Source organism: Stegodyphus dumicola, chromosome 10 (assembly GCF_044657685.1).
Source record: "Stegodyphus dumicola isolate Sdum_Otavi_A_Nest chromosome 10, ASM4465768v1".
NCBI classification, from domain to species: Eukaryota; Metazoa; Arthropoda; class Arachnida; order Araneae; family Eresidae; genus Stegodyphus; species Stegodyphus dumicola.
The window spans coordinates 184,393,642-184,420,896 of NC_140777.1; the positions used below are offsets into that span (position 1 = coordinate 184,393,642).

Below are 27,255 nucleotides of genomic sequence, written 5' to 3' on the forward strand. Positions count from 1 at the left end.
AAAGTAGAAATATCGTAAAACACATCGCAGCGCGTGTTTTAACGGGGATAAAAAAAACTAAGCTAACTGATTTTCGAAGAAGGCACATTTTGGGATACAATGAGTCAGATAGAAATTTAGAACGAGATATTAAAGAGAATAATCGGCGTGTCTCTGAGCGAGAAAAGGGTCACATTTTCCCCTGAGATCTGTCACGTGTTAATTTAATTAAACAGAAGTTCTACTCTTTCCATTGCATCAGATAGAGGTGTTCTTCGTTATTGTTTAGGCTTAATGCCTGCAGTTTTACAGGCATTCTTTTCTTCGTTTCGTTTTTCAACATAACACGTTTAGGAATATTCGTTTTTTATAGCTACTTTTAAGGAGAAACCTGTGTGACATTACCATAACCATAGACTGCATGACAGTGCATAATAATATCTTTTAAGTATGTCGATATATTGACCTAGAATATAATAATGCCATAATGTTTTACCTAATCTTGTAGAGACATTAGGTATTTTTTTGGAAGCAGGCAAGATGAAAATAGAGTAACCGCCTTCGCCGGGAATCGAACCACGAACCTCTGGAATACTGGCCCAGCATGCAGACCACTACATCACGAAGCCACGCTAGGAAGGCGGGAGAAATACCTTGTACAACTTAAGTATTATTCTTTCAAAATTGTTTTCAAACCCTTAACAAAATACTAGGCTCGTTTCAGGTAATACGTTCGGCACCGAAGTTGACAAATCCTTCAAAAAACACTCCGAAAACTTTGATTTTACAGAGGCGTTTTTTTAACGTTTTGTGTATTACCTTTCTTTAATATATATTATGTTTTTCGCACTTAAACCATAAAATTCAATTCAACGGCAATATCGCAAAATAATTTTAAAAGGAGCCTATCTTTAGAATATCTGATACCTAGTCTCGCGCGCTGAACATAAAAGTGTTTCACCCCCCTAAAGTGTTGTAATTATTCGCTTTGCAATCGTTTAATTTGTTAATAAAAAATTCGTTGAAATATTACAAAACATGAAATAAATAATAAAACAAATTCCAAATTTGCGCTTCCCGATGCCCATATTTGGGGTGGAAATGTACTTTATTCAAAATTAGATGACTCTAGGTAGCGTTGTTTTATCACAAGGTGAGAAACGTATGTACATTTATGCAGATTCTTCATTATTCAATTTCTTCAAATATAATACAGGGCTCTAATATTGGATGGCAGCAATTTGAATAGCGAACCGATATTTATAGTGATTCAACGCAAGATGCCAAAACGAAATTAATAGCCCTTCATTTCAACATCGTCCTTTGGACTAAAAAGAAACCCCTGAGCCTATTTTTAGAATTTCCGGTACACAGTCTCGCGCGCTGGAGATAATGTTTTTCTCTGCTCGCTTTGAAATCCATTGCAAATTGTTGCCATTGCTGGCTTTGAAATCCTTGAGTTTGTTAATCAAAAATTCGTTAAAGTGTTACAAAATATGAAATCGATAATAAAACAAATTCCAAATTTCAAATTGGGACTTTCAGATGCCCATATTCGCAGTAGGATTACGTCATTCAAAATTGGATGGCTTTAGGTACCGTTGTTTTATCACAATTCGAGAAACATACATACATTTATGCAGATTCTTCATTATTTAATTTCTTTAAATATAACACAGTGCGATAATGTTTCGTAGCAACAATTTGAAAAGCGAAACAACCCTTGTAATGAATAAACGCAAAATGCCAAAACGAAACTAATAGCCTTTCTGGGCAAATTGCTTCTTTTTTACTAAAAATTGAAATATGCAAATAAGTAACTAATAAACTGAGTGTTACTTCATTATGTAAAACAAAAATTTCTTTCCGAGCCGCTGGAATTCAGACAACTGAATTTTTATCGAATAAGAAATTTGTTTCCCATTCGGTACTCTAACTTAAAATTTTTGTGCCTAATACCTTAAATAGAGAGAAGATATTATAATCCACGAATATCACGAATCTTCAAAAGGGTTTAAAATTCAAAAACTCAAATTTTTTCGTTCTGAATATTTTAAATTCTGGTTTAAAAAATCCTTACACATTTTAATTTAAAATTTCGGAAATCTTACCTTTATCGCGTGAGTAGCGTCCAGTAAAATTACCGGGACTCATGGTGTACGTCGATTACCAACACCTCTATATTGTCATTATATTTTTAAGTTTCCGGTATCAATTTGGCGTCACATACTTAATCCACGATCTAGCCACGATTGAAAAAGTCTTCCTTCCTCGGCATTTGCTTCCGTAAAAGGACCTGAAAATTTGTAAAGAAGAACAATGAATTTTTATTCAATTTTTACTTCCTTGTACGAAGTAAAAAGGAAATATTGTAATCACAAAAAATTTAGGGTATCGTATTTCAACGAAGATACTCGATGCCATTTAATGATGTTTTTGCGTGACATCTGTACGTAAGAACAGACTAAAGGATTCTTTTCCCCCGAACGAATTATAAAACCGATTCAAAATGGATTCAAAAGAGATTTTTTCGTGGTGTCTGTGCGTACATATGTATGTATGTATGCTTCTCGCCATAACTCAAAAACGAGTAGCCTCAGAACTTTGAAATTTCGTATGTAGGACTGCTATAACATGTAGATGTACACCTTCCTTTTTGGTTGCAATGGCCGCACCAAACTTATATATAATGTAAGGTATTTTGGAATTTTTATCAAAATAACAGATGATCTTTTTAGTAAAACATAATTTTTATTTTTAGTTTACGGAGATAGATAATTTGGATACAATCTTTTAGTTACAAATTTTTCATATATCTACTAGCTGGTAAAACTTCAGAATGAATCAATTTTTAAAACAATTCCTGACGTTGCTGAGCGACAGTTACATGATACCTTGCCACTCCAGTAAATAAATATAACTAATAAAATATAACTATTTGTTAAATAATAAAATATTACAATATACTCACTCTGTTACTCGGCTCGGTAAGCTCAGTTTTTATTCTTATATGTTGGTTAATTGTGCATTTTTTGCTTTAAAAATGATTGAATTATGTTGTTCTTATCTTCCAGTAAGGTTTTTTATGCCTTTAGTAAATCTGCATGCAATATTTGTAAAATTATCAAGAATTTAAAAGTTGTTTAAGTGCGGCTAAGCCTAACTTTTTTTACTACAGCAGTCGTATTTTTTTACATATGAAACTTATCAGAATTGTAAATCAAGTTTTTCTGCACTTTGAGTTTCTTTTTGCCGAGTGGGAGCGAAACGAAACTTTGTTTTGTGCACCTAAAAAAGTGCCTTCTAGTCCGCTGGCCGAATAGCTTGCTTTTGCGTAGAAACTGTAATTTTAATCGTAAAAATTGTTTTTTTTTTTTTTTTTTTTTTTTTTTTTTTTTTTTTTTTTTTTTTTAAGTTATTTTGACTGTATTTCGAGTTTTATGTTTTTCTACGTCTTTCAGTTTTGAATGAAGATATTTAGATTGAAGATTTTATGCATTTTTGTGAAGTGAGAACTGAATTAATTGAATGAGATATCTATCTCGTATGAAATTCGAGGAAATAAGTTTAAATGAAATGCAGGAAAAAATGCGTATAATTTAATATTCCGTGCAAAAAAGTCACGTGGTGTACACACCAGGGTTTTTTTTTTTTATTCTGAAATTAAATAAGTTGGAAATAAAGAAATATAAAACTATCTTTCGATGGCCGTCTGGACTGACGCACGTGACTAAACCAATCATCTCAGTGCATTAACAGTAGATTCGAAATGCTGCTAATGCTAGTCGCTTCTTGGGGGCGAAACGGCTTAGCTGCATAAGCGTTTTCGCGGCTTTTCAAAGATGCCCACTTTAGTGGCTAACGCAAGAAGGCTAAGGACGTTTATTACAGTATATACTCGCGTATTTTACGCATAATTTTCCTTTTAGCATTTTAGCCCAAGTTTTGAGTATTCACATAACTTTCAAAGGCATTCAAAGCGGTTAAAGTTGCTGTCTAAAATAAGTACAATAATACAATATTTCCTTACAAATATACAATAATACAATTAATATAATAATATAATTATATATTATATAATTATAATTATATATTATATACAATAATATAATTTAAAATACAATATTTCCTTTTTACTTCGTACAAAGAAGTAAAAATTGAATAAAAATTCATTGTTCTTCTTTACAAATTTTCAGGTCCTTTTACACACACAAAAATAAATAAAAAGTGTATAATGATTTTAATAAGTACAGCTAGGGTAATTTCATAAAAATGTTCAATATTTCTACTTACACATCTCATGATTTCAGTACATGTTTATTTAAATCAGTCACGTTAAAAAGTAGAATTCGTATTCTTAAGTATTGCATTTATTGATTTTAAATCACTTAGTTTATTACTCAGTTACCTTCCAGGTAAAATTTGAAAGTATCTTTCATGTATGGTTACACGCTTGCCAGTAGAAAAAGCCAGAAACAGAAGTCGCAGCTACAGACTGAAACCTAAATATTTTACATTTTTTTTTTTTTTTGAATGGCAACAGACTCGCACGCCTTCAGATAAAAATGTTTTATTTCGAACTCTTTCAAATCCTCGAGTTTCTTAATCAAAAATTCATTAAAGTTTTTAGAATATGATATAAATTTGAAATTCGGGTTTTCACAAGCAAAATTTTTTTGCAGTCTTTCTCAGTTCATCTTATCAATATTCAATTTTCTTACTACAGTAGCTTACAGAAGTATTTTTTGCATTTTTATGTATGAACTTAATATTTTAAATATCACTTTCTTCGCACTTGCGCCGCATAAAATTCAACGTAACAGCAAAATCACAAAATATATAAACGCAGCCTATCTTTAGAATTTTCGATCGACAGTCTCGCGCGTTGTTGCAGATAAAACTATTTCATTCCGTACGGTGTTAACACTGCTCGCTTTGAAATCGTCGAGTTTGTTAATCACGTCGAGTTACGTTAAAGTTTACAAAATATGAAACAGATAATAAAACAAATTCCAAATTGCAAATTTGGGCTTCCAGATACCCATATTCGGGTAAAGGACTACGTTATTCAAAATTGGATGGCTCTAGGTATCATCGTTTTTTCACAATGCAGATTCTTCATTATTTAATTTCTTTAAAAATAATACCGCGTGTTTATATTTGCTTGCAACAATTTGAAAAGTGATATGTCGTTTACACCGAACAGACGCAAAATCCTATTTCCAGACAGATAGCCGCCCTTTAAAAAAAAAAAAAAAAAAAAAAAAAAAAGAGACAGAAGTGTAAATCTATGGCGATGATTTATTCTGTTGGCTATCGTCATAATTTTATAGAAACCACTATTATCCACATTGTATTAACTAAACACATCTTGATATTTTTCTGGCATTACTCCTTGTACGACTGTAATTTCAGCTTCCAGTTATAGACGTTTAAAGTAAAAGCTCTCGTGTATAAAATGACATTTGTCAATTCCGTAATTAGCCACAATTTGAAACCAAAACCATTTTCTCTTTATTGAGGTTTCTTCCAATTAAAGTTTTAATTCAAAGGAGCAACCATTTCCGGCGCTTATCGCACGTGCTCCACCTGCAATAAAGTGTTTCCGGTGCAAAGGCAAATGCCAAATTGCTCTAATTGCGAAAAGAATATCTAAAGCCTATTGCGAAAGGCATTCTCGCATTCTTCCGTCAACACACAGCAAGCGCAAATGGCGAAAGATACTTATTTTAATTGTTCCGATTTCCTTTCATTTCATTAGGTGAGGAATAAGTCACAGCAGTCACGCGAGCGGTTAGTCAAGAAAGTCTCGAACAATAGCATCGTCCTAGATGAGACAAGCTTCAACACATGAAGGTGCGCGACCTCTCAGATTAGCCCGAAGCATCTGTGACAACCGAGATTAGAAGAAGCTGGGCGACCTCGCCTTTAAACGCACTCAACCGTGACCGCAAACGGTACTGTTAGATCCTTTTAATTTCACTTCTGAGCAGAAATATTACTATAATTTTGTTACAAGAATGCAGATGGAGTCTCGTTTCATATTCACTCAGTTAGTTTTCGCTACTGAAAACTAGTCGCTTTTCCAGACTGAAAACGAATCGTTTTTCCTTTACCGAAAACTATTCGTTTTTTCTTTACTGCATAAGGTATTTCTCCTACTTTCCTACCGTGGTGTAGTGGTTTGCACGCTGGGCGCGTATTCCAGAGGTCCGTGGTTCGATTCCCGGCGAAGGCGTTTGCTCATTTTCATCTTGCTTGCTTCCAAAAAAAGATCATAATGTCTCTACAGTGGCGTCCGAACTAAAAGGCTGTTGGATGAGGTTTCTCCACACTCAGGATTTGGCGATTCGGTCCTCTAAAAACCCCAGTCGCCCTTTAAAAAGGGGAATATATAAGGTATTTCTCCCACTTTCCTACCGTGCCTTCGTGGTGTAGTGGTTCTGCACACTAAGCTGGTCCATGGTTCGTTTCCCGGCGAAAGCGGTTGCCAATTTTTCATCTCTCCGGCTTCCCCCCCCCCTAAAAAAATCCTAATGTCTCTACAAATACAAACTAATCGTTTTTTCTGTACTGAAAACTATTCGTTTTTCCAGGCGCTGTTGTTGTTGTTACTTATGCTCATTTGTCTGACAGTAACCACAGCCCAAACCCACGAAATTCCTCGTGGCAAGGAGCGCAAGATACGCCTGCCGTTGCCAACAACCTTGATCACCATACAGGTGAGAGTGCGATTCTGCTCAGTTGCGTGCTCCCCAGTTTTAATGCAGAGTACCCCTGGGGACGGAGGACGGGGACGCCTGGTGTTTAACAGAGGTAAACAAGCATGTGTTCCACGATCTCCTCTAACTACAGCAAAAGCTTCGTGGAGCCTTACGAGGCTGTACCAGGAGACTATTGAGGTTTTCAAAGGGAAGTACATGGCTTCACAACGGCATTAGTAGGATTGTATTACAGATTGAAGAGGCAGGCTGCGGTGTGACAGATGGTAAGTAGTTAGAGTAAAAATACAATAAGACATACACATATAAATACACATAAACAAATAATACACAAAGTACATAAACAGAAAACACATAAAACAGGTACATGCCCATAATCACTTAAAGTACAAAAAGACAACTGGAATACATGAAGTCACATGGAGGCTGGAGCGCAAAGTTAGTGTGGGGCACTGCTCATATTATACTATAAGGCATTTCTCCCGCCTTATTCTCATGCCTTCGTGGTATGGTGGTCTGCACGCTGGGCGCGTATTCCGTAAGTCCGTGGTTCGATTCCCGGGGAAGAGTTGCATATTTTACATCTTTCCTGCTTCCAAAAAATCCTAATGTCTCTACAGTGGCGCCCGAACTATGATGGATGATGACTCTCCACACCCAGGATTTGGCGACTGGGTCCCCTAAAAACCCCAGTCGCCCTTTAAAAGGGGAGCATATAAAGTATTTCTCCCGCCTTCTTCGCATGCCTTAGTGGTGTGGTGGTCTAAACGCTGGGCGCGTATTCCAGAGGTCCGTGGTTCGATTCCGGGCGAAGGCGTTGCATATTTTTCATCTTTATGGCCTCGAAATAACCTAATGTCTCAACAATGTATGCAGATGAGTGCAATTAAATTGCGCAAGACCTTCATTATTGTAGCGTCAGAAGCTGATATAGGACTTACTAAAAAAACTACTAAAATAGCACTAGGATGCTGTAGCACTAATTATGGGGGCCAGTGCCCCAGCAATTAGTGCACCGTGATTCACACAAACGTTCACTAACACTGCACTAGAATATGCTTGTTCACATGCTGTTGAAGGCATTGCACACATATCGTTAAGGAGGCTTTACACATCTCACCAAGGAGAGGTTATGGACTTGCGAATCATTAGTATTGCACACTTTGAATTGGTGGGCATGGGAGCTTAAACACACAAAGTTGTTGTGATGAGCAGGTATTGTAAAATCCATTGCTTAACATCAGGACATCAGTTAGAGCTATCATCAGTACACCAGAGCGTGGACGCCGAACTCTGCTGACCGCGTCATTTTAGCACGAGTACACCCAGGCGGGGGGGGACGGGAGATAGTTTTTCCCACCCCTCTTCCCTTCCACCAAACCACACGAGAGGCCTTTCGGTTCGCCGCATGTTAAGAGTGCCGCCATACCGCACAGACACTATACATTTACAAACATCCATGTCTTCTCCGCGATTCAAACCCGGGCCTTTCGGTACGGCAGTCCGAGACGCTAACCACTATACCGCTTGGGCGGCTTTTTAAGGCGATGAATATTTTTTATGGCTTGTTTTTCTGGAAAATAAGCAAATTGTTTTGAATAATTCGAGGATTTATTTTCAGGTCTGGAAGTGCTATTAATCTCGATCCTTCCTTTCATGTCCGTATCACTTTTCAAATAAACGCATGTTGCCACCAAATATTATGCATGATGCCCTAAGCGCGTACTTATTTTGCTTACTATCCATCCAACGCTGAACATATCTGATGCAATATTTACCTGCAAAATGCTTTAAACAAAGACAGCAAAACGCAGAAAAGGATCCTTCAAAACTATCATCAACAAAATCCACACATGAATATTTCAAATCCAGAAAGAAACAAATAAAAGAAAATTTTAAAGGTTTCAAAGTTTACGTCCAAAGGGGCGTTTTTTAACGTTTTGTGTGTTATCTTTATTCATTAAATATTATGTTCTACGTACTCAAAATATAAAATTCATTTCAACAGCAATATCGCAAAATAATTTTAAAATGAGCATATCTTTAGAATTTACGATACACAGTCTCGCTCGCTGGAGATAAACATTTTCTTTTTCGTACAGTGTTGCTATGGCTCGCTTTGAAATCGTTTAGTTTTTTAATCAAAAATTCGTTGAAATCTTAGAAAAAATTTAAATTATGGCTTCCACATGCCCATATTCTATGGAACATTACGTTATTCAAAATTTCACGGCTCTAGGTACTGTTGTTTTATCATAATGCGAGAAACATACATACATCTATGCAGATTCTTCATTATTTAATTTCTTTGAATATAAAACAGGGCCATAATATATGGTGGAAACGATTTAAAAAAGGGATGCAGCTTTTTAAAGTTTTTAACATAAAATGCCAAAACGAAACTACTAGTCCTTCAAGGAAAATTACCCCTTTGGACTAAAAATTTAAAACATAGTTACAAATAGTACCATTTGTGGAAATGTATAGTTTTTGAGTAGTGCCATATGCGATAATATACACCTAACACTTAGTACACAGAAACAATAGCTGCTCATTAATAGTAAACAGTTGGTGTCCCTTATATCTGCGGTATTTATAGCTAAATTTATAAATTATACAAGTTGTATCAGTGCATCTTTGAGAAAGTTTCAGGAGAGCTAGAGTACACCTAGAAGATGGGAAATCACATAGGAATATACGGTCGGAAACGCTTTTCTGGCGCGGTAATGACGACACAAAGTGCAAAAAAGAAAGGACACAAGCAGTGACACTATAAGGTATTTCTCCCGCCTTTCTCTTAGCGTGCCTTCGTGGGGTAATGGTCTGCAAACTCGGCGGGTGTTCGAGAGGTTCGGAGTGCGATTCCCGGCGAAGGCATTGCTCATTTTTAAACTCTCCTATTACCAAATAACCTAATGTCTCTACAGTGGTGCCTGAACTAACAAAGAGGGTGGATAATGATTCTCCATCACCAGGATTTAGCGATTAGGTCCCCTAATCCCCAGTCGCCCTTGAAAAGAGGCAGTATATATGGGATTTCTCCAGCCTTCTTAGCGTACCTTCGTGGTGAAGTGGTCAGCACGCTCGGCGCGTATTCGAGAAGTCCGTGGTTCGATTCCCGTCGAGGGCATTGCTCATTTTTCAAGCCTTCCAAATAACCTAATGTCTAATACAAAACATATTTCATTATGTTTAGTACAGCAGAAAACTGAAAATAAAAACAAAATCAAACAACGATCGTCATTAGAGAAGGGGTTCGAAATTAATGCCCTGGACTCTCACTTCTCTGGCGCATGGAAGATGTATGACGCATGGTTTCTGCATCACGGTCCCGGCCGTCATTTCGAATTCGTCATTTGGTGACGATCGCTGTCTCTTTATGTTGTTTCTTCTTTGTTTTTGTGGTATTCCGAATAATAAATAGTCGAGTGCATCGCGAAGCGTGGAGAGTCTCGAGAAAACGTGGAGTTCCGAGAACGACCCAGCAGAGTCGGGAGCTGTACTCTGGTGCTTTGCAGGAAGCTGTCTCCACCACTATTGCCTGACAGTGTGAAGGCTGTGGCGCTGAACGTTTCAGCGTGTTTATAACAGTTCGACTACTGTAAAAGTGATTTTGGAGCTGTCCTGATTAATATTGGCTAAATAAAGTGTGTTTCGATACTTCATCAAGTGTCGTCGTTATTCACTCCGAATCTACCAACCCCGTACGAACGTGAAGGAAGAAAATAACGTAACAACTGGTGTCAGAAAAGCAAAAAACGCAACATTATTATTCCCTGATACATAACATAACATTCTCAATCCTCCTTCAGAAACATATTATTCCCTAATATTCTTGTTTTGCGCAAGTTTTTATAATAGTTTGTAACCTAGTGATTATTAAAGTAAAATATGGTTCGTGATGCATTTCACATCTTCCCACGCCCTGTTTAAAAAAATCTTTCCGTTAGTAAAAATAGGATGATTATGCTAAGAGATTTTTCACCTAAATTGAGAGCACGTACGTAACGCACAACGCCTCTCATTTCGTTGAAACGAATTCTCATATTGTGCAATCCTGATAACCATTCCAGGAAGTTAGTAATGAAGTAATTGGTGTTGCCAACGACAGGTAACCGATCAAACAAAGACATACTTTGTTTACTGGGGGGAGCGCTGGGATCCAAGAAAGAGCCTTGACTTCCTTTCGTGCAACTTCATGGTCGTAGAGCCTCAAAAAAATATGGACCATACTTTTTTCAGATTATTCTTTTGTGAAGCGTTGCGTCAAACTTCATTTGGGTCCCGTTATGAATCATTCGTTGTTTCGGATTCGTTGTAATCAGTACTTCTCGAGCAAATTACGGAACAAGGAGTTGGGTGTGACATATCCTAATAAAAAGAAAATGCACGTAGATTGCACGTTGCAGCCGTTTTTTTTCCCAGAATTTTAAGGGGGAGGAAATTAATCTGGGTTAAAGAATTCGCCTAAAAAATTCATTTTAGGCTGTATTATTTTACTTGAAGGTCGACTGAACCATGCATTTTTTTAAGAACGCAAAGTAGAAATGGATTTTTGTATATCGCATATCGTGCCGACAGTAATTGTAAATATTGTTGCGTACGTACGGGTTCGTTATGAAATGAATGCACAAGTCCGATGAAAAAGGAACAAAATTTATTATTATCACAACAAAAATGCTTAAATTTTCTCATATATTCTTTCAATATTAGAATATCTCACAGTAGTTATCTTTTAACTACTCAAACGTTCAAGAGAACTTAATTCAAAACAGCTAAAGAAGCTAATCCGCGAATTCGCTACAGTCAACAAGAGCAGTTTTCTAAACAAACTCTTAAAAAACAACAACAAGCTAACTAAAATCACCGAACTGAGAGGTTTTCTCCTATTTATAAGATTTTAAATCGCGCGCGAGAATTTTCTGGATCTTTCTCGAAATCAAAAAGAGATATTTATATATTAAATGTTAAAAATGTTAAATGCACGCGCTCTTGTATTTTTAATCTTCCGGCTCAGCTTTCTTTTAATATTCGTCACGCGTTGCACTGCACGGGAATAAAACAATTTTATTTATAATTCAACTAACATTAGCTATTTAAATGCCAAATCCGTAACAATATGTAATTTTTAGCGCAAAGGGGAATTTGCCCAGAAAGGCTATTAATTTCGTTTTGGCATTTTTCATTGATTCACTATAAATTTAGGTTCACTTTTCAAACTGTTGCCACCAAATATTAACAAAATAGCTGCATTATATTTAAAGAAATTAAATAAGGAAAAATCTGCATGCATGTATGTATGTTTCTCGCATTGTGAAAAAACTACGGTAGTTTTTTCACAATCTCTGGAGACACCCAATTTTGAATAACGTAGCCATCCATTCGGATACGGTCACTTGGGAAGCCCGAATTTGGAATTTTTTTATTATCCATTTCATTATTTATCAAACATTAAAGAATTTTTAATTAACGACCTCAACGATTTCAAAGAGAGCAATGGCAACACTGTACGAAAAAAAAAAAAAACCTTTTATCTCCAGCGCGCAAGACTGTGTATCGGAAATCCTAAAGATATGCTCATGTCGAAATTATTTTGATATGTTGCTGTTGAATGGAATTTTATGGTTTAAGTGCGAAGAACACGTTATTTAATAAATAAAGGTAACACACGAAACGTCAAATAAACGTCTCTTTGGGTATAATGTAAATAAAATCTGAAAGCTTTCAGAATTTATTTATTTTTTAATGCATTTTAACAATAAATTTTGCAGGCTTATTGATAATACTCATTTTAAAGCCAAATCCTGATTTTCAACCATTTACAGCAATTTAATTCATGAAAATAAACAAATTTTGTATTGAAAGACAGTTGTCACGTTGAACGTCTACCTAATTATTACCTTTCTTTTGATGTAATTTAGTAAACTAAGAATGGCAACAGTTGAGTTTTTTTATATTTATGTTTTGAGCTTGTTCCTTTTTGTTCAAAAAATGAGAAAAATGGCTTTGAGTTACTTTTCATGTGTATCTGAGAATGAATGAGTATTATCTTACACCATTTGAATGTTGTTTCGCGAGTTTTAACTAAGATAAATTTGCTAAAGTTGTGTCACGTATTAGATTTTAAAAATAAAATTGTAAAAATAAACTTCGTTGTCACAAGTTTCATTGTATAATTGATTACGCTTATTTCTATCATTATTCTTCTGGATATCGATCGCAAAACGGAATAACAGTGCGATTTCATATGCAACGCAAAAAAAAAAAAAAAAAAAAAAAAAAAAAGTTTCAGATTTTAAATTACGTCCAAAGGGCTTTTTTTTATCGTTTTGTGTGTTACCTTAATTAAATATCATGTTCTTTGCACTTAAACGATTAATTTCAGTTCAGTAGCTATGTCGCAAAATAATTTTAAAATGAGCCTATCTTTAGAATTTCCGATACACAGTTCCGCGCGCTGGAGATAAAAAGTTTTTTTTTTTCCCCCCGTAGATAATTGCCATTGTTCGCTTTGAAATCGATGAGTTTGTTGATAAAAATTCGAAGTTTTACAAAATATGAAATCGATCATAAAACAAATTACAAATTTTAAATTTGGGCTTCCACATGCCCATATTCGCCATAGGATTACGTCATTAAAGATTCGATGGCTGTATATACCGTTGTTTTATCAGAATGCGAGAAATTACATATATTTATGCAGATTTTTCGTTATTTAATTTCTTCAAATATAATGCAGGACTCTAACATTGGGTGGCAACGGTTTGAAAAATGAAACGGACATTTATAGTGAATCAAAACAAAATCGAAAACGAAAACAATAAGCCTTCAGGAACAAAGCCCCTTGGGACTAAAAAAAAGTAAATAAATTGGTCATTTCTATATCTCCAGTTATAGTGGACCGATTGACAAAATTCAGATTGCGTTTTTCATGTCTCGAAAGTGCAACTTGGGATATGTATTACATTTATATATAGCGTTGTTCTACTAACATTAATTACTAGTTATTTTGACACAAAATCGGACGTTTTCTGAAATGACATGCAATTTTTTCCCATATTTCGATTCTACTACTCAAATTATTCCTAGATATTAAATTTTGTAAAATACGGTGCGAAATCTAAGCAGAAATTTAAAAATTTATCTTGGCGTACTCTTCAGTTTGCGCCAAGAGTAATTTGTTGGCAAATTTTTAATTTATAGCAACCTATCTTCCTTTCCCCTTTTTTTTTTCATTGTGCACAAGCGGAAAAAATGACATCGTTCATACTTTAAAATAGTTTTAACAAAAATTAAAATAAAATTAATTTAAAATAATTTCCACATTTGGTGGTGTTATCGCTTATAACATATATGCCAAATTTCAAAACCCACAAATATGTATATTCATGTATATGTTAGGAAATTTTGAACAAAAACTTTTTGAATTTGAATAAAAAAATAACTTTTGCAGGTGTGCCTAGGAATGCATTTAATTTAACTGGCATTTACTTCAATGCATGATTTTTTATATTTTTACCGAAATTTTTTTTTCATTCGGCCATGGCTTAAATTATTTCATTATGGCTTAAATAAACATGGAAAAATATTAAAAAAATTATTTAACATTGTTTATTGGTTATTTTTTGAAATTTTAGGTTTGATGCATATATGCATCGTCATGCCTTTAGCACTAAAATGCAACCACATGAAAAAATAATTTATAATTGTATAAATAACAAATACTGGCATAAAATACTCAATTAGTTATTGTTTTCAGAAGATAATAACATTAATCAAAATTGTATTGAAACTTAATTCTAATTAATCATGTTCAGACTTTATAAAAATTTAAATGAAAATGACATATCAAATATTATCTGCGTGCACATTTATTGTGCAATTTATGTTGTATGGGAAATTTTGAAACAATTTCTATCCTTATTTAGACATGATGCTACAGCGCATTTTTCACATCCAATAAATGTTTGCAATTTTCAATTTGGCCTTTTACAATGAGTGCGATTTTTGTTCCATATGGGAACATGTTGAATTTTATTTTATCGGACGCCAGTTGAAAGAATGTTTGATGCACGGCCTCTCTGTCTTTTCACATTGTAATTATTTTGTTTGGGTGAAAGTTCAGTTCTAAGCGTCGGTCTTCCACGCTTAGGAACTAAACTTTCACCCATTTCGGAACCAAACCAACCCGGAAGGCGGCCAGGTTTAGCAAATCCTTGGGGTTGGCTTCATTCTGTAGAGACACTTTTATGTACAGCAGCCACGCATTTATAACCGCAAGGTCTAAGAAGTGGTATATCATATAACACTTTTTTGTTATTTTGTATCTTCCTATGTGGCTATCCAGCAAATCTACGCCCCCCATTTGTTTGTTGTATCGTTTTACAACATTTGAACGGTCCACAGGAACTCTTTTTTTTCTTCCTATCGAAGCTAGATATCTGTTCAATGGGGTATTTCCCAGCAAACGTAGACAACAGGAGCACATTATCTACTTTTCACATTAAATCACATATTTCAGTTCCACCACAACCTGCAACGTATTCAACGTTGAGGGGACTCAACTCTTTCTTCAGCTGCTCATCTGTAGGGAGCTTGCAACCTGGAAATATGTTCCTAAGCACTGTTCCCAAACAAAGAATGCGCTCATCAGCTACATAATTCATTATGTCAACTAATTTATAAAAGTTATGGAAATACAATTTGAAATTTTGATTTTGAGGAATATCTATAGAAATTCTAATCACAATACTTCCACTGGCGTCCAGTTCTGTCTCATTTGCTAAGCAGTTGTGAGGTAGATTTTCTTGGCCTAATTATACATCAAACTTGTGAGCAAATCCATCAAGCAAACACAAAAGATGTTTGAAAAAATTACTCACTACATGAACATACATAAAAAAGATCAAATGAATTTTCAATACAAACAATATACAGAGTACATAATTAGAGACATAAATATAATTTTATGACTCTAAATAACAACAATGCATGCAAATATCGAGTGAGTATTGTTGATATAAAAATAAGCATGAATTAAAAGGTATTATGAAGTCTTATAATTACAATTCCACTCTAAATTTTAACCTGATTCATACAGTGATGTGCAAAAATTAAGGACGAAGTCGAAAAATTAGCATATCAGCTGAACGAAGCGGCAGAGCGGACAGAAAGACCAATCAGGAGATTAAGTAAGGTGATGTACGGTAGCACATGCGCAGATATGCAGGTAGACGTAATGGGGGAGTGTCTGAGTAGTATAAAGCATGTTGTCGGTGTAAGATCAGTATTTCTGGCAAAGAGATTGCACGCCGTATAGCAGTTAAAATCCCACCGATTTGCTGCCTCAGCGAGAAATGGCGAATAATGAATCTGTTAGACGACATCTGGATGCTTTTACTCGAGGTCGAATCATTGGGAGTTGGAGGAAGGTCGCAGTGTGACAAGTGTGGCTGCAGAGTTCGGAATTGCTCACAGCATCGTTTCACGACTTTGGAGACAATTTCAAACTACAGGAACAGCTATCCGGGGGTTTAGTAGTGGTCGTCCACGACGAACCACACCTGCAGATGACCGGTATATAGCCTTACAGACCAGAAGAAACAGGCGGCAGACAGCGGGAGAAATCGCTAGACACGCGACACAGGCGACTGGACGACCGATATCGCCTTTTACCGTGGCCAGAAGACTGCACGGTGGTGGTCTGTTTGCACGACGCCCTGTACGGTGTGTACATCTAACGCCTGCCCATCGGAGAAGACGTTCTCTGTGGTGCCGGGAACACCGGAATTGGAGAGACAATGAATGGGGACGAGTACTCTTTACAGATGAGAGCAGATTCAGTCTGAGTAGCGATTCTCAACGCATACTCATCTGGAGAGAGCGGGGAAGCCGCAATCATCCCTCGAACATCATTGAAAGGGACAGGTATGGAGGTGGCGGTGTTCTCGTTTGGGGAGGCATCATGCTTGGTAGTCGTACAGACCTTCACATCGTCGACGCAGGTTCAGTCAACGGGACCCGTTATTGTAACGAGATTCTTTTTCCATATGTGCGTCTTTTTAGAGGCGCTATGGGTCCGCAGTTCCTTTTCATGGACGACAATGCACCATGTCATCGCACAGTAGCTGCCGAACAGCTCTTAGAGAGTGAGGATATTGAACGTATGGATTGGCCGGCACGATCTCCGGATCTCAATCCCATCGAGCATGTATGGGATTTTCTAGGCAGACGCTTGGCAGCTCGTACCTTACCACCAGTAACGATTCCGGAGCTTCGATTGGCGCTGCAAGACGAATGGGCAGCAATGCCTCAACAACTCATTGACACCGTCATTCTGAGCACGGACAGACGCTGTGAAACCTGCCTAGCAGTCAGGGGAGATCATATCCCCTATTAAAGACCGGATGTTTCTTGCTGGACACCCATCACAGAGATGTTTCGGCCTTCAGTCTCGCATTGCGCTCCATGCTACTTTTTCAATAAAGCTTCTTTTTATCCCTCTGATTTCTCTTTTAGTAAGTGTTGCTTACACTACTCATGTCCTTACGCATTGGGGATCTTACGGTATTAAATGTGTTGATTTGGAAAGCTTTTGTAGAAAGTTACATTAAAAAAACCGTCTCGTCCTTAATTTTTTCACACTAGTGTATATGCATCAAACTGCACTCTAGAGCGAAACATAATCATAAATGCATAGTGATCCATATATGAATCAAACAGAAATATTTAAATATTTCATTTTAAAGCAATTCAGTGGTTAAATCTTAACACAGAAATGAGAAGTGCATACCTTCAGCTATTAAGAATAAAATTTTTAAGCCTCTAATATCGAATTTATGAATAAGACAAAGCTAGCTTGACCACCAAAAAAACAAAAATGAATTCCGTCTTCTTGGCTCTAATGAAATACAGAGTACAGTTATATTTTGCTACCTAATCGGGAAAAGAATAGCTAAACATTGATATAGATATATTAAGATAAAAATCAGCACAGTAAACCGTTTGCTTTGTAATTCTTTTTAATGCTGAATTGAAAGGTTAAAATGATGTTAAAAATTTTATAGGTTATAATACAAAAAAAAAAAAAATTCGAAAAATTTATAAAATTATTTAGAAATAGAAATTTAAAAAAATAAATCATAAGAAATGTGCGAATTATATTTGGATTAAGCCTAAATTTCGAATTCTGGAATAAAGAATCAAGTAAATTTAATAAAAAAGATATTGTTACGAATTTGGTATTTAAAAAGCTAATGTTAGTTCAATTATAAATTAAATGGTTTTATTTCTCGCGCTGTGCAGCGCGTGACGAATATTAAAAGAAAGCTAAGCCGGAAAAATTAAAAATACAAGAGCGCGTGCGTTAAATAAATAAATTATTATTTGATTTCGAGAAAGTACTGGAAAATTCTAGCGCGTGATTTTAAAATCTTATAAAAGGAGGAAAACATCTCAGTTTGTAGTAGTTGCTTAGTTTGTTGTTGTTTAGAAAACTACTGTTGTTGATTGTAGCGAATTCGCGGATTAGCGTTCTTTAGCTGTTTTGAATTACGTTCTATTGTACATTTGAGTAGCTAAAAGATAACTACTGTGAGATATTGTAATACTGCATGATAATTTGAGAAAATTTAAGCATTTTTGTTGTAATAATAATAAATTTTTGTTCATTTTTCATCGGACTTGTGCATTCATTTCATAACGAACCCGTACGCACGCAACAATTTTTGGTGTCAGAAGTGGGATTTGAATGCCAATAACAAGAGCGATGGAAGAACAATTCAGGCAAATGATGACTGCATTTGCTGCTTTCCAAGAAAAGATGGAAGGGGCCGTCAAATCCGTTAAGGAAGAAATGAAATTGGGCCAGGAATCCGTTAAGGACGAAATGAAAGCCGTTCAAGCTGGTCAAGAAAAGATTGAAGCATGTCAAGAAGAAATGAAAAGAGAAATTACCTGCATAATAGAAAATAAATTTGAAGCTATGGAAGGCAGAATTGACACAGTTGAAAATAAAGTTGGACAAATTGAAGAAAAAGTTTCTTTCGTAAAAGATCAAATTGAAGAAAGAGTTTCTTCGGTGAAAGAAGAAATAGAAAAAAAAGTTTCTTCTGTAAAAGAACATATAGAAGGGAGAGTTTCGGCTGTGGAGGAACGAATTGAAGGAAGAGTTTGTGCCGTCCAACACCAAGTCGAACAACAAATTGATGAGAGAGTTTCTGCAGTTGCCAAAGAAATGGAAACGTTAAAGAAATTCGTAGCGACGGCAGGGAGCAAGAATGATGATTTTAAATTCTTACCGATGCCTGCTCGTCCATTTCTGAAGCTATCCACATATGATGGGAAGACATCCTGGCAAGTATACAAGACCCAGTTTTCTATCGTTGCGGATGCGAATGGATGGGATTCCCAAGCTAAGGCCTGTCATCTCGCCGCTTCTTTAAGAGCCGACGCAGCGGATATCCTTCAGACTCTTCCCGAAAACAAAAGGTTAGATTTCGAAGCTCTGTCCGGCGCTTTGGAGCTGCGCTTTGGCGAGAAATGTTTAAAAGACTACAGCAGGCTTCAATTAAAATCCCGTCAACAGAAGCCCACTGAATCACTTCAGGAGCTCGCCACGGATGTTGAAAGGCTGTCACATCACGCCTTTTCGGAGTGCCCGACAGAAACAAGGGAAATCCTGTCCTTGCAATACTTTATCGACGGCATCCGGGATACTGAAATACAAAAAGCTCTACGAATGGCAGATGTAAAGGATGTAAAAAGCGCTCTGTTGTACGCCGTGAAATTGGAGGCAGCCCAGCAAGCAACTCTTAGAGATCGCTACCCAGTCAGAGCTGTGCGAGTCCACGACCCAGGGGACCAATTGCTGGCTCGTTTAGATGATTTATCCAGACAAGTCGATGCTTTGATACGGAGTAGCAGTGAGAACAAAGTGGCTGTAAGATGTTGGAGATGTGGTTCTGAAGGTCACCTACGACGGCATTGCAGAACACCCCAGGGCACGGATAATAAAACGGATGAGTTGACAAGACCAGTGAATGCTTTAAGACGGAATAGTGGTGAAATAAAACCGACCCTAAAGTGCTGGAATTGCGGTGTTGAAGGCCACCTACGAAGGAACTGCAGAACTCCCCAGAGCACGGAAAATAAAGCATACGATTTAAAAAGACAATTAAATGCCACGGGAAGGAAAAGGACTGACAAGAAACCAAAGTGCTGGAACTGTGGAGCTGAAGGCCACGTACGAAAGAATTGCAGAACACCCCAGGGTACGAAAATTGAGACAATTTCTGAGAAACGACGCAGGAAACAAATTAATGACCATATCAAGGAACGGAGGTTGCCAGATAATGAGAAACCCTGTTTTAAAGCGCTTAAGATCTCTATAGTGAGTGGCAACAATAACGGACTGTCCATCAATGGGAATATCGATGGAATTCCTTGCAATATGATCATTGACACAGGAGCTAATGTTACCATCATTAGGAAAGATTTAGCTGAACAGTTTAAAGATAAACTTATTTGGACGCCATCCTATGTTACCCTTCAGACTGCGTCTGGTGATAAGATCGACATAGCTGGGAAGTTAAACCTGAAAATCACGTTTGGAAGTGCCGCCTACCATCACACGGCATATGTGGCGGATATTACAGATCCATGCATACTCGGATTGGACTTTTTAAGGAAATACAATTTTTCCTTAGATTTCAAAAACAATAAGCTGCTTTCAGCATCTGATGGCATGACTATCCATCCTCAAAAGGGATCCTCGCCTGGAAATGTCGACGCCTTGTCCGAAAGATCGAGCTCGGGAAGCTGCCGAAATCATATCAGGGTCGAAAAGAAACGCAAGACTATCAGCTATTCTCCATCTCAGAAGTTCTTCGGTCAAGACCTTCGTCTGCCTTGTGACCGCCTGTTTAGTCTCCCTACGGATGCGCCTTCATCGCCTGAGGAACACATCCAAGATGCCCAGGCCCGGTTTGAGGGGATGCACCGTTCTGCACGAAAGCGAGTCAACTTGGCGACGGAGAAAACGAAGACCAGATGCGACACAAGAGCTACTAGACATAGATCCAACAAAGGAGACAAGGTGTGGTTGTGGAACCCGATTCAACGAAAAGGACTGTCACCTAAATTACAGTCACCTTCGGATGGTCCATATACAGTGCTGAACACGAATGACGTCGTGGTTTGGAGTCTTCGAACTCTTACGACAGGTTAGCTCATTACTATGGCCATAGTACATAATGTAAATAATTGTAAATAGTATCAGACCATGGTCCTTTTTGTTTTTAAATGTGTATTTGATTTGATTTGTATTTAGTATTTGATTTCTATTTAGTATTTGATAGCATTTGATTTGTTTAAGTTAGTTATTGCATTTATTGTTCATGTTGTTTGATATTGTGATGTAATGTTTATGCCTCAGTTGCATTTATGCCACAGTTGTAAGTTTAGCTTCCTGTCCAGGGATTGTACTGCCCGGGACGTGCAGTCCTTGGGAAGGGGGCAGTGTTACGAATTTGGTATTTAAAAAGCTAATGTTAGTTCAATTATAAATTAAATGGTTTTATTTCTCGTGCAGTGCAGCGCGTGACGAATATTAAAAGAAAGCTAAGCCGGAAAAATTAAAAATACAAGAGCGCGTGCGTTAAATAAATAAATTATTATTTGATTTCGAGAAAGTACTGGAAAATTCTAGCGCGTGATTTTAAAATCTTATAAAAGGAGGAAAACATCTCAGTTTGTAGTAGTTGCTTAGTTTGTTGTTGTTTAGAAAACTACTGTTGTTGATTGTTGTAGCGAATTCGCGGATTAGCGTTCTTTAGCTGTTTTGAATTACGTTCTATTGTACATTTGAGTAGTTAAAAGATAACTACTGTGAGATATTGTAATACTGCATGATAATTTGAGAAAATTTAAGCATTTTTGTTGTAATAATAATAAATTTTTGTTCATTTTTCATCGGACTTGTGCATTCATTTCATAACGAACCCGTACGCACGCAACAATTTTTGGTGTCAGAAGTGGGATTTGAATGCCAATAACAAGAGCGATGGAAGAACAATTCAGGCAAATGATGACTGCATTTGCTGCTTTCCAAGAAAAGATGGAAGGGGCCGTCAAATCCGTTAAGGAAGAAATGAAATTGGGCCAGGAATCCGTTAAGGACGAAATGAAAGCCGTTCAAGCTGGTCAAGAAAAGATTGAAGCATGTCAAGAAGAAATGAAAAGAGAAATTACCTGCATAATAGAAAATAAATTTGAAGCTATGGAAGGCAGAATTGACACAGTTGAAAATAAAGTTGGACAAATTGAAGAAAAAGTTTCTTTCGTAAAAGATCAAATTGAAGAAAGAGTTTCTTCGGTGAAAGAAGAAATAGAAAAAAAAGTTTCTTCTGTAAAAGAACATATAGAAGGGAGAGTTTCGGCTGTGGAGGAACGAATTGAAGGAAGAGTTTGTGCCGTCCAACACCAAGTCGAACAACAAATTGATGAGAGAGTTTCTGCAGTTGCCAAAGAAATGGAAACGTTAAAGAAATTCGTAGCGACGGCAGAGAGCAAGAATGATGATTTTAAATTCTTACCGATGCCTGCTCGTCCATTTCTGAAGCTATCCACATATGATGGGAAGACATCCTGGCAAGTGTACAAGACCGAGTTTTCTATCGTTGCGGATGCGAATGGATGGGATTCCCAAGCTAAGGCCTGTCATCTCGCCGCTTCTTTAAGAGCCGACGCAGCGGATATCCTTCAGACTCTTCCCGAAAACAAAAGGTTAGATTTCGAAGCTCTGTCCGGCGCTTTGGAGCTGCGCTTTGGCGAGAAATGTTTAAAAGACTACAGCAGGCTTCAATTAAAATCCCGTCAACAGAAGCCCACTGAATCACTTCAGGAGCTCGCCACGGATGTTGAAAGGCTGTCACATCACGCCTTTTCGGAGTGCCCGACAGAAACAAGGGAAATCCTGTCCTTGCAATACTTTATCGACGGCATCCGGGATACTGAAATACAAAAAGCTCTACGAATGGCAGATGTAAAGGATGTAAAAAGCGCTCTGTTGTACGCCGTGAAATTGGAGGCAGCCCAGCAAGCAACTCTTAGAGATCGCTACCCAGTCAGAGCTGTGCGAGTCCACGACCCAGGGGACCAATTGCTGGCTCGTTTAGATGATTTATCCAGACAAGTCGATGCTTTGATACGGAGTAGCAGTGAGAACAAAGTGGCTGTAAGATGTTGGAGATGTGGTTCTGAAGGTCACCTACGACGGCATTGCAGAACACCCCAGGGCACGGATAATAAAACGGATGAGTTGACAAGACCAGTGAATGCTTTAAGACGGAATAGTGGTGAAATAAAACCGACCCTAAAGTGCTGGAATTGCGGTGTTGAAGGCCACCTACGAAGGAACTGCAGAACTCCCCAGAGCACGGAAAATAAAGCATACGATTTAAAAAGACAATTAAATGCCACGGGAAGGAAAAGGACTGACAAGAAACCAAAGTGCTGGAACTGTGGAGCTGAAGGCCACGTACGAAAGAATTGCAGAACACCCCAGGGTACGAAAATTGAGACAATTTCTGAGCAACGACGCAGGAAACAAATTAATGACCATATCAAGGAACGGAGGTTGCCAGATAATGAGAAACCCTGTTTTAAAGCGCTTAAGATCTCTATAGTGAGTGGCAACAATAACGGACTGTCCATCAATGGGAATATCGATGGAATTCCTTGCAATATGATCATTGACACAGGAGCTAATGTTACCATCATTAGGAAAGATTTAGCTGAACAGTTTAAAGATAAACTTATTTGGACGCCATCCTATGTTACCCTTCAGACTGCGTCTGGTGATAAGATCGACATAGCTGGGAAGTTAAACCTGAAAATCACGTTTGGGAGTGCCGCCTACCATCACACGACATATGTGGCGGATATTACAGATCCATGCATACTCGGATTGGACTTTTTAAGGAAATACAATTTTTCCTTAGATTTCAAAAACAATAAGCTGCTTTCAGCATCTGATGGCATGACTATCCATCCTCAAAAGGGATCCTCGCCTGGAAATGTCGACGCCTTGTCCGAAAGATCGAGCTCGGGAAGCTGCCGAAATCATATCAGGGTCGAAAAGAAACGCAAGACTATCAGCTATTCTCCATCTCAGAAGTTCTTCGGTCAAGACCTTCGTCTGCCTTGTGACCGCCTGTTTAGTCTCCCTACGGATGCGCCTTCATCGCCTGAGGAACACATCCAAGATGCCCAGGCCCGGTTTGAGGGGATGCACCATTCTGCACGAAAGCGAGTCAACTTGGCGACGGAGAAAACGAAGACCAGATGCGACACAAGAGCTACTAGACATAGATCCAACAAAGGAGACAAGGTGTGGTTGTGGAACCCGATTCAACGAAAAGGACTGTCACCTAAATTACAGTCACCTTCGGATGGTCCATATACAGTGCTGAACACGAATGACGTCGTGGTTTGGAGTCTTCGAACTCTTACGACAGGTTAGCTCATTACTATGGCCATAGTACATAATGTAAATAATTGTAAATAGTATCAGACCATGGTCCTTTTTGTTTTTAAATGTGTATTTGATTTGATTTGTATTTAGTATTTGATTTGTATTTAGTATTTGATAGCATTTGATTTGTTTAAGTTAGTTATTGCATTTATTGTTCATGTTGTTTGATATTGTGATGTAATGTTTATGCCTCAGTTGCATTTATGCCACAGTTGTAAGTTTAGCTTCCTGTCCAGGGATTGTACTGCCCGGGACGTGCAGTCCTTGGGAAGGGGGCAGTGTTACGAATTTGGTATTTAAAAAGCTAATGTTAGTTCAATTATAAATTAAATGGTTTTATTTCTCGCGCAGTGCAGCGCGTGACGAATATTAAAAGAAAGCTAAGCCGGAAAAATTAAAAATACAAGAGCGCGTGCGTTAAATAAATAAATTATTATTTGATTTCGAGAAAGTACTGGAAAATTCTAGCGCGTGATTTTAAAATCTTATAAAAGGAGGAAAACATCTCAGTTTGTAGTAGTTGCTTAGTTTGTTGTTGTTTAGAAAACTACTGTTGTTGATTGTTGTAGCGAATTCGCGGATTAGCGTTCTTTAGCTGTTTTGAATTACGTTCTATTGTACATTTGAGTAGTTAAAAGATAACTACTGTGAGATATTGTAATACTGCATGATAATTTGAGAAAATTTAAGCATTTTTGTTGTAATAATAATAAATTTTTGTTCATTTTTCATCGGACTTGTGCATTCATTTCATAACGAACCCGTACGCACGCAACAATATATTAATAAATGTATAAATTCAATTAATGTTCAACAGCTAAAATTTTAAGAGCCAATTTTTTAAAAAATACTCATGAGATTTTTACGAAATTCGGCACAATTCGAGTCGTAGAGTCAAAATATGGAAAAACATTGGAGTTTCAGAAAATGTCAAAATACCTATATTAGAACAGTGGTACATATAAATCTAATATATATCTGACTCAAATTATGCCAGACTGCCAAGTTTTGTATAAATCGCACGAGCAGGTTTTAAAAAACTTAGCTTTCAAAATTTTAGCTCCAATATGTTAATTGAATTTGATATATATTTATTAATATCTCTTTTTTTTATTAAAATTACTTGATTTCGTCTTCCAAAATTTGAAATTTAGGTTCATTCCAAATAAAATTCGCTCATTTGTTATGATTTATTCTAACAATTTTCATTTTTAAATAATTTTTATAAATTTTTGCAAAAAAATTTTTGAATTATAACCTATAAAATTTTTACCCTCATTTTGAAGTAGATGTATTTCTAATCGTATCTGCTAAAAACTAGAGTCTTTTTATTCAAAATTTACTGAGATATAAGTGAATTTATATTTTGGCGCGTTTTGAAATTTGGTGTATAATAACGAAAATGTTATTTGAAATTACTTTTTATTATAAAAATTATTTGAAAGAATGAAGGATGGCCCATTTTCCACCTGTGCATGCATGAAAAAAGGAAAGTAAGTAGGTTACTATAAACTAAAAATTTCACGAAGTCGCCGAAACTGAAACGCGTACGCCAAGATAAATTTGTGAATTTATCTGCAAATTTCGCAACAAATTTTACAAAATTTAATGTTAATGCAGAAATGTAGAAAATGTAGAATTGTACGAAAATGTAGATTACGCACTTTTTTAAAACTATTTGAAAGTATGAAGAATGACTTTTCTTCCGCTCGTGGACAATGAAGAAAATGGAGAGGAAAATAGGTTGTTATCAATTAAGAAGTTCGCCAAGGGAATTATTCATGGCGCAAACTGAAAAAAAAAATTCGCCAACATAAATTTTAATAATTTTCCAAACATTTCTCACCAAAAATTACAAAATTTAATATCTAGGCATCATTTGAGTCGTAGAATCGAAATATGGAAACGAATTGGCATGTCATTTCAGAAAAAGTCCGCTTTTGTGTCAAAATACCTCTATTAGAACAATGCTATATATAAATCTAATACACATCCTACGTCGCGCTTTCAAGACATAAAAAACGCAATTTGAATTTCGTCAATGGGAGCAGCAAAACGGAAAATGTAGAACTGTTCCTTTTTTTTTTTTTTCGCAACGTGATCACGTCTGAAGCTAACAAAGCGATTTTGTGACAGTAAGAGTACAAATTATTTACTAGCTATGGATTTAGAGGTGATTACGTGTTAGGCAAGTAAATACCCACTTATTTATATGCATAACATCCGGGGAAAAGTGCATAAAAAAAATTCATTGCTCTGTTGACCATTCCCGCTCACGAACGTGCGTTTCATTCTGAAAGCTTTATGTTTGCTTAACGCTAATAATCATTCAAAACCGCACATTAGCTCACTAAGCCACTTGATTGTATTTGTTGTCGAAAAGTATGTTAATGGCATCGGTAACACAATGCAAAGCTTCGGTGATTCCAATTACACGAGGATTAGATGTTAACGCTCCTTCCTGACCGTAGGTGCTGACTTAGTAAAATAATTGTCCAGTAAAATCAATGAATGGCTTTGCGACTGTAAATGGGACAACGTTTGGTGAAAGGGTGTCATTAAGTCATCATCAGCTAGCGCCATTAAATAAATTTTAATCGTCCGCAAGGTATCTTTCAAAACATATCACCACAGAAAGTTAATCTTTTTAGCACACTTTTTTAAAACGATATTGCCACCAAATATTACCGAGATGTGTTATTTTTAGAGAAATAATATAGAGGATATGAAAAAACGTATGGTATAACTTGAAATGTATGAAAAAAATCTGATGTGTACACCACATGACTTCTATGTACTAAGACTTCCGATTGCAACCAAAATAGGAGGGGCACATCTACATGTTATAACAGTCCTATATACAAAATTTCATCGTTCTGAGGCTACTCGTTTTTGAGTTATGCGAGATACATGCATACATACATACGTACGTACAGACGTCACGAAAAAATCTGTTCTGAATCCATTTTAAATTAGTTTTACAATTCGTTTGGGGAAAACGAGTCCTTTATTCTGTCCTTA

The 27,255-nt window shown here is 36.7% G+C and overlaps 1 protein-coding gene across 1 annotated transcript in view; it reads left to right on the forward strand.

Moving 5' to 3' along the window:
- The window catches only part of LOC118203765 (uncharacterized), a 392,790-nt gene that overhangs the window by 333,180 nt on the left and 32,355 nt on the right, over nucleotides 1-27,255 (forward strand). The gene's annotated exons all lie outside the window — the stretch shown is intronic.